A 9,794-nucleotide genomic window follows, 5' to 3' on the forward strand; every position below is an offset into this window, starting at 1 on the left:
AGTACTGACCGCCCCAACAATGGCAACCAGCGAGAAAATCGCCAGTGCAGCTAATGCGAAAAGATGTAAACGTTAAATTTGTATATCCTCTATCATGGTCGGCCGTGAGCTAAGAAAACCTGACCTACATTACCTCTCGGTGAGGATTGGGTTTTTAGTATTGATGTTTTAGTTTCAGATTAAATGTTTTACTTCGCTTCACGTGACTTGTTTGGTCTTTTTTCAGGCCACAATACCCAGCAGCTACGTGTTTCGTCAGGTCACAGTATCCAGCAGCTACGTGTTTGAGATCCGCATGGCGGGAGATGTACCGCCTCTTGTCCTGGTGTCACGTGATCAAGCCGACATGTTGGACTGGATCTATACTCTCAACGCCGCCATTATTTTTATCAACGGTCCCGCTCGACATGTCAACTGTCCGTCACAGGGTAAGCTCTGACAGGGTCGCCACGATAATCAACTGTCCGTCACAGGGTAAGCTCTGACAGGGTCACCACGATAATCAACAGTCCGTCACAGGGTAAGCTCTGACAGGGTCACCACGACAATCAACAGTCTGTCACAGGGTAAGCTCTGACAGGGTCGCCACGATAATCAACAAGCCCGGCAACATGTGCTGAGGCGACTGGTCCCTGCACTGTATTCATTAGCATTGCATCATGTTACTGATCTGACCAACCAGAACTTATTTGATCTAACCCTCTATACGTTATTGTAGTGAGGCCGGTATCCTCTTTGTTTATCACTCTCAAAATTAGTAAGACATTAACAAAACTTCTGAATTCAAAGTACATGTTTCCATGTAGCGACGCGACGGCGGCGGCGGCGGCAGCGACAAGGATGGCGGCAGGCGAATCTTAGTGTTGGTGATTCCATTACAAGCGGCGCGGCAGGCGTATTTGTTTCTTTCTGGCTTGACTTCTGATAATGAATCGATCACAATCTCACACAACCATGCTGTCTTCAAGGTCAACTATATTTGAAGCTACTGATGTTGGTAACAACATTGAACAAAATGAAACACTAAATGGTAAACCCGCTTTTATTTGAACAACATGCTCAACAAGCGGAACGAACCCGGTGCCTTTGACAACCTTTAAAGGAATTCTTGCTGGAAGATTTGCAGCTCAGTGAATACAAGTGTCTGACGAAAAAACAGTCAAAATAGATTATACACCTCGTTGTAGGGGTCTTCCTCCAAAGGTTGTCAAAGGCACCGGGTTCGTTCTGATTTTGTAGCATTTTGTTGAAATAAAAGCGGATTTTTCCATTACATTTCTCGTCTTTTCAATGTTCTCGCCAACATAAGTAGCTTCAAATATAGTTGACCTTGAATATAACATGCTTTTGTTTGCTGTGTGAGTGGTTCATTGTCAGAAGTCAAGCTAGAAAGAACAAAACATCCGCCTGCTGCGCCGCTTTTAATGGAAACAGAAACACGAACGTTCACCTGCCGCGAGCCTTTTCGTCACTGCCGACGCCGCTGTCGCGTCGCTATTTCAAATCATAGTTTTAGTGTGGCTTATTCTATGGCATACCATTTTCAATGGTTTTAAATCATACACTTCACCATATAAAAGTACTGAAAGTCTATTTTGTTGGTCGGTGGTGAACACCATGGCAAGACCCCCACCTACGCCCTAAGTATGCCATGCAGACCTTCTCACTTGCAAATCGCATGTTCAAAGTTCCAAAGAATCAAATGAACGATGTTCGGAAAGAACTCTGTGATAAATACGATGTCCAAGCGTTGTGGTGATGTCGGAAATAACTCTGCGATGAATAAGATGTCCTAGCGTTGTGGTGATGTCGGAAAGAACTCTGTGATAAATAAGATGTCCAAGCGTCGTGGTGATGTCGGAAAGAACTCTGTGATGAATAAGATGTCCTAGCGTTGTGGTTATGTCGGAAAGAATTCTGTGATAAATAAGATGTCCAAGCGTTGTGTTGATGTCGGAAAGAACTCTCTGATAAATAAGATGTCCAAGCCTTGTGGTGATGTCGGAAAGAACTATGTGATAAATAAGATGTCCAAGCCTTGTGGTGATGTCGGAAAGAACTCTGTGATAAATAAGATGTCCAAGCGTTGTAGTGATGTCGGAAAGAACTATGTGATAAATAAGATGTCCAAGCGTTGTGGTGATGTCGGAAAGAACTATGTGATAAATAAGATGTCCAAGCGTTGTGGTGATGTCTGAACGAACTATGTGATAAATAAGATGTCCAAGCGTTGTGGTGATGTCGAAAAGAACTAGGTGATAAATAAGATGTCAACGCGTTGTGGTGATGTCGGAAAGAACTCTGTGATAAATAAGATGTACAAGCGTTGTGGTGATGTCGGAAAGAACTCGGTGATAAATAAGATGTCCAAGCGTTGTGGTGATGTCGGAAAGAACTCTGTGATAAATACGATGTCCACGCGTTGTGGTGATATCGGAAAGAACTCTGTGATAAATAAGATGTTCTAGCGTTGTGGTGATGTCGCAAAGAACTCTCTGATAAATAAGATGTCCAAGCGTTGTGGTGATGTCGGAAAGAACTCTGTGATAAATAAGATGTCCAAGCGTTGTGGTGATGTTCGGAAAGAACTCTGTGATAAATAAGATGTCCAAGCGTTGTGGTGATGTCGGAAAGAACTCTGTGATAAATAAGATGTCCTAGGGTTGTGGTGATGTCGGAAAGAACTCTGTGATAAATAAGATGTCCACGCGTTGTGGTGATGTCGGAAAGAACTCTGTGATAAATAAGATGTCCTTGCGTTGTGAAAGAGTTGCGCCCCGCTGTGGTGACGTCAGGTGATGTCCGGTCACAGTGAGCCAAACAATAACAAGTTAAAACCAGCAGTCGCAGCGAATAACTGAATAATTATTATGTGTACATTATGCAGTGTCCGCTCGATATGATGCCTACCTCTTTCGACATCCCGCACATTGGGGCCACGATTCACTGGTGATGGCCTGCAGAGATCGCTGAGCACGGGTATTTCTCAACCTCCCATGACCCCAAGCAAAATTCACTTGACCTCAGGCAAAACACGTTGTCGGCTATCAGTGTCAGTTATTCGCTGCGATTGTTGGTTTTAACTGGTCGGCCACGTGTTTTTGTTTGTCTCGTCAAATGTATTTTTTGATTGTCTTGCTTTGATTTTGAGTCGGTGTGTGTGTGTGTGTGTGTTCAAATATCACGTGGCAGGTATGACCGGGGGCGCGAAACACCAGGCAGAGGACAGGACAGACACCGACAGCTGTCAACAGTCCAAAGCACGTGACACAGAGAACAGGACTGACCCCAGCACGTGCCAAAAGTCCGGTCTGAGTGACTCAGAGGTAGGTGACAGCTTTGGTCAGTGGAGTTATCTTCACTCAATCACCGTGCTCTGCACTAAGGTGTCGTCCATTGTCATGAAGTGGATTTTAGTGTGAAATAAAGGATCTTTTCTGAAAACGTGTTCTGCCCTATCTTTTTACACTGACTTCAAACTTCACACCAACACACTCCAAACACAGAATTTTGGGAGGATACAGACTTATTATTTCCTCACCAAAATATAACACAATTCTTCACTTCAAATACATCAATACGAATTAACTTCTTGAACACACAGTTCACACAACATATAGCATTCACTCAATGCATGTAAATACATAGTATAAAGATACTTTCTCAAAGATAGATTAACGCACAAGATAAAGTGCTGACAGACACTCACGAGTTCGTATCACGGCTCACTGCATGTCGCCATTTACACATCACTTGTGTCGCTGAATCCCGTAGATGATGAATTCCCAGAAACTCTCCTTAAAGGTGCCCACACACCTCTCACGTTTCTCCCCGAGAAACACTTCCGCCATTAGCGAAATAAACCGTCGTCTCTACGACCGGTAACGATGGAGACTCCTCCGTCTAGCCATCTCTGCGCCGATGTGGTCTCTTCCCCCACCATCGCCCCGCATTCTCCCGTGTAAGGTCCGTCCCTTGTCCACGCCATGGAAAACCCCTCATGGAAACTCCTAAAGAATTAACCCAAGTCTTAATACACATTCTCTTAAACGATCTCCTCTTCCTAAACTAAAGTCATGTAAACATCTCTCTCGTTCATTCTACATTCACATTCCGTCCACAGACAAAATCCAACTATACTTCATCCATGAATCACTTAATCCATCACTGACACTACCACACATAGTATCACTGTCTTAAACATAACATAAATGCGTAACAGCAATTATGTTCAAGAATTTACCAACGAAAACCATAACATAATCACAACAAGAATTCTCTCAAAACTTCACACTAGAATTTAGTGCACTTTGTATACACTAACCTTTACATTCCAGCTATGTATTCCAACTTCAATAATATACAACATAGTAAATCATTTACCTTAAGAGACCCGTCTCTTGAAAGAGTACTTGTTCCCAGAACAAGACCGACACGCGCTGACAACCTTCCCGGTTGAAAATCTTAAACGCTGTGACGTTATTAACCCCAGACCAGCTACAGTTCTCATAAACACAACTCATGTCAAACTATGGTTTTCTCGTGCAACGCACAAAACCCGTGATAACGCCTCTCCGGTCACCTACGCATCGCACTTCAATATTTAGGGAGGTTAAAAACACGACGTGGTTTCACATCACAAATATGTGTAACCGTGTGCCCTTCTACTTTCCTCTTTCGTACTGAACTCAAACACTAAAGCAGACGACACAAGTTATATTACCCAGGTTCTTTTATTCCATACGATGAAATGGGGAAAATGTGGGATAACGGGGGTTTATTTTCAAATACAACACTTTCACTGTATAGGACTAAACAACTTCAAAACAAAACAATATTCTCACTCTTCATTCTAAAACTACATTCTTTCCCTAAAGATACCCTTTAAAACACACCAAATCCTTTCCCCAAACTACACTCTACTCTAAATCCTCACTCTCAACTTTAATCTAAAACAAACGAAATCTAAAAAAGCAACCTAAAAACAATTCTTTAAAAAAAACCAAATCTACAAAAACTCTAACAAAATCTGACCAAAATCTCTCCACTAAATCTAACTACTCTTCACTAACAAAACCTAGTCTATAAAAACAAATCTACAACCCACTAAAAAAGAAAAGACCTAACTAAACCAAACAGACCTAACTAAACCCCTCTAAAAAAGAAAAGACCTGAATCTAACTAGACCCGAACCCCGTCGCACACTTCGGCCATCCTGCAAACACAGAATGCACGCCGTAAGCATACATAAACAAATCAACAATTTCAACTACCACAAGCTAACTCGTTAAACAACAAAACACATCATTCCTACCAAATAACATGCCTACAATACATATACCGTTCTCTCAAACAACGGTCTTCTAAAGCATTCACACACAAAAATCTTCCCCACCATTCCAACTCACAAAACAATCTACTTGAACATTCAAATAAATCCTCCCCCCAAGCAGCATACTATTCTTTTCACCGCCTACCCATTTACAGAAAGAAAATTGTTTTAACCTACCAGCAAAAGAATCCTCACATTCCGGAAAGATTTCCGGTCGTGACAAACATGTCACAACGGCATCAAAAACACGCCGCACCAAATACACATCTTCTTCCCTCAAAGATTCCAAGCAAAAGCACAGTTTTAACGTTCACATCCTGTGCGCCGGTGTCACAAGATTAACCCATTCAACTCGAGGGGTGTCAGGCAGCCCCACTTTCTTTAGTTAGTGCCTAACGTCACCTTCAACTATTCAACTTTACATCGCGGCGGAGGGAAAAGGGAGATGGAACAAATTGTTTCTTGTTCACAAAAACATTAATCACAAAATTTACTCCAGAGGCTTGTACCAAAAAAAACAATCGTTTTACCTATGCAAATTTTAGAATCGGCTATTCCGCGAGACCAATTCAATAGAAATGAAACTCAGTCTCGGAAACCTTAATGGATCCCCGATAGTACAGAGGTACCACGAGTTCACACGGATGCACACAAGTGCATGTGTACCGTAACTCGTTCCCAAGCTCACATCCTCCCCAACTTAGACTGTCGTCTCCTGGCGACATGCCAGAATCAAAAAAATTCAAAAACATATTTAACCTCCCAAAAACATAATATTCTCCATCCTCAAATCATTTCAAAAACTTTCACACAAAAACAATCATCAACTGACTAATACAATATTTCTCTAAAAGTTAAAAACTAATAGGTTCTGAAATACAAATTTCACATAATCCTTCCAGTGCCAATAATCATATCTCCTGTCGACATCCAACTCACACAAGTTGACAAAAAATCACAACTCATCTTTAACAGAGGCAGTTCCATGGTTCACTTTACAAAGAATTTTGTTCGCCACTTGCCAGATAACCAATAATGATAATCTTTACGACTTATCAAATATTTTATCTCTCTTGAGCATACATCAGAACAAAATGTTGACAATCTTTACGATTTATCAAAGCATCTGATCTCTCTTGAGCATACATCAGAACAAAATACTGACAACCTTTACGATTTATCAATGCATGTCCCCTCTTTGTATCCCAACTGTACTTGGCAACACAATCTTCTAATCAACTAACAAAATGACCACTTGCCAAGGCAATGAAAAAACTGGAAGTCCTTAAAACTCACCCAGAATATCAAACCTTTAGTCAAAAATCAGCAATAACCTAATGTCACTCATCACAATTAAACCATTCAACAGGAGTATTCATAGGCAACCATACAATCCTTCAGAATCTATTTCAAAAATCCATTAATATTAATTCTAATAAACAAAACCAGTATACACACTGTCTTCAAACAAAGACATCAATAAGCACCAGAACTCAAATTCTAAAAAAATACCACCAAGAAAATAGCGAGAGCAGAGGAGACAGTAAAAGTGAGAGCGGAGAAAACAGTAAAGACAAACCAAATGATAGCAGAGAGCAAAAAGGAAGAAAAAGGTCATCTAATTCCTTACAGGTAGCATACTTTGCTCCTGAGGCGTACGAGGCTGGAGACGCCATTACTCAAACCAAAGAATCCCTAAACAAATGCAGCCAAGAGAATTAGAAAGTGGGAGCGGAGAAGACAGTAAAGACAAACCAAACGACAGCAGAGAGCAAAAAGGAAGAAAAAGGTTATCTAATCCCTTACAGGTAGCATACTTTGCTCCTGAGGCGTACGAGGCTGGAGACGCCATACACAAACCAAAGAATCCCTAAAAAATGCAGCCAAGAGAATTAGATGGGAGCTGAGAAGACAGTAAAGACAAACCAAACGACAGCAGAGAGCAAAAAGGAAGAAAAAGGTTATCTAATCCCTTACAGGTAGCATACTTTGCTCCTGAGGCGTACGAGGCTGGAGACGCCATACACAAACAAATTAAAGTTCAGTAACCAACTAATCTCAAGAATACAAAATCTAAAATCTAGTCACACCCCACTCAATATGTTTGAGTAGTCAATTGACTAGAAACAACGTAGAACTTGTAAAATCTAGCTACATCTTACTCCATCTATTGGAGTAATCTGTCAACTAGAGACAGCATAGAATTTATAAAATCTAATTACATTCTACTCAGTACGTTTGAGCAGTCTGTCGACTAGAGACAGCATAAAATTCTCAGATACCACCACCGACTGAACCGAAGCGGACGGTCCTCGTGGTAAATGATGCAAGTTTGAATGCGTCCCAGCACCCTGTCGCTGGGGACGCTGACGGGGAAAGTTAGTTACCCTTCGTCTTCCAGACGAACTGTTTGCCCATCTAACCCCGTTTCCTGTAACTTCATCTTCAGAACTTGACTCATCCGTGTCATCTGAACTAGATTCACGTCTCTGGAACTGAAATTCTGGCAACCCAATGGATGCCCGAGGGGCTTGTTGCACAGAAGTCAAATGTTCTTTTATCTCTGCCCTATTTACTCGGAACGGCGCACCTCCGTTTTCCGGTTTTATGACATATGGTCCACCATCCTGATCGGGTATTTCGACCACAACAAAAATCTCTGACTTCCATGCATCATGGATTTTGCGTCTACCCATACCGTGATCCCGCAACAAGACACGTTGACCAAGCTGAAGTGATTTTCCTCTGACTTTCTTATCAAGGCGCCTCTTTCGCTCATGTGCTGCTTGCTGTAGATTCCGGTTCGCCAGTTGATGTGCCTGTAACAACCGTTCTCGGTGGACTTGAACCCACTCAGTGGTCGGAAACCACCTTCTTCTTCTAAACCGATCCCCAACAGAAAGTCAACCGGTAAACGCGGTTCCTGACCGAACAACAAAGCGTATGGAGAAAATCCAGTGGAAGAATGGGGCGTTACATTGTAGACATACACCAACTCTTGAAGGTATTCAGGCCACCGTTTCTTTTTCTGATCCGTAAGGGTGCTCAAAAGGTTATGCATCGTCCGGTTGAAACGTTCACACTGAGCATTCCCCTGCGGATGGTACGCAGTGGTCCGAGATTTCTTCACACCGTAGAGAATACAGAGCTCTTTTATCACCTCTCCTTCAAAGTTTCGACCCTGATCAGAGTGAAGTCTCATGGGGATGCCGAATTTCTGAAACCACTCTTTGGTCAAAACCTTTGCTACAGTAACAGCTTTCTGATCGCGGGTAGGTACTGCCACCGTAAACTTTGTAAACACATCTGTCAATACCAGCACGTTTTCCTTACCATCCGTCGCTTTTTCGAGAAGCGTGAAGTCCATAGCCACAACCTCAAGCGGCCGAGAAGCTAACAAATGTCCAATTGGAGCAGTAGCTCGCACTGAAGGCAGTTTGGCAAAGCTGCAACGCTCACATTCCTGAACCCACTTTCCCACTGTGGCGAACATTCCTGACCAGTAACAGCGCTGTCTCAACAATCGCAAACAACGTTCTGCTCCCTGATGACCTGTCCCATGCACAGATTCAAAGACCGGCCTCTGGAGAGACTCTGGCAAAACTATCTGTAACAACGGTTTGTTGCTAACTGGATCTGTGACTCTACGGCAAAGTAAATCTTTCTCCACCACGAGCTTATCCCACTGTCTACACAGAGCAATGGCTGAGTTTCCCAAATCTCGTTTCTCTTGTATACTCGGTCTCGTTCCTTTCTTCAAATGTTGTAACAAAAGACCAATGACTGGATCTTCACCCTGAAGTCTTTGCAGATCTGCGGGTTCAATCGTCGGTAGAGCGTGTGTTGCCCCTAACTGCTCTCTTTCCGACTCATCTGTAGTCCCAGCAACGATGCCCACATGTGCAGTTGTTGCCAACCCTTGATCCCGGCCCATGTTTACAGAGACAGAGCAAGCCGCCACCACTTCTTCCTCGATGTCCGTACCTGGACTCTCAAATGGGTTCCTTGACAGGACGTCCGCGTTCACATTGGATTTCCCAGAACGATACTTGATCTCAAAATTGAAAAGAGCCAACTGCGCCACCCAACGTTGTTCTACAGCCCCTAGTTTGGCAGTCTTCAAGTAGCTGAGAGGATTATTGTCAGTATAAGCCACGAATGAAGCTCCCAGAAGATATCCACGGAACTTCTCGGTGATAGCCCACTTGAGAGCCAGCAGTTCGAGTTTCATGGAACTATAGTTCTGCATGTTTTTCTCTGATGGACGAAGTGTTCGACTTGCGTAGGCTATAACCCTCTTTCTTCCCTCCTGAGTCTGAGACAACACTGCCCCCAGACCTTTTGAACTTGCGTCGGTTTCCAAGACAAATGGAAGACTATAATCAGCGTATCCCAACACTGGAGCACTGATGAGAGCTAGTTTCAGCTTTTCAAAAGCCTGTTGACAGTCTAACGTCCACTT

At 42.9% G+C, this 9,794-nt stretch overlaps 1 protein-coding gene across 1 annotated transcript in view; it reads right to left on the reverse strand.

Moving 5' to 3' along the window:
* Positions 1-9,794, reverse strand: part of LOC138950206 (uncharacterized) — a 596,636-nt gene that overhangs the window by 526,441 nt on the left and 60,401 nt on the right. The window lies entirely within an intron of this gene.

The sequence above is a fragment of the Littorina saxatilis genome, linkage group LG16, assembly GCF_037325665.1.
Source record: "Littorina saxatilis isolate snail1 linkage group LG16, US_GU_Lsax_2.0, whole genome shotgun sequence".
Lineage (NCBI taxonomy): Eukaryota > Metazoa > Mollusca > Gastropoda > Littorinimorpha > Littorinidae > Littorina > Littorina saxatilis.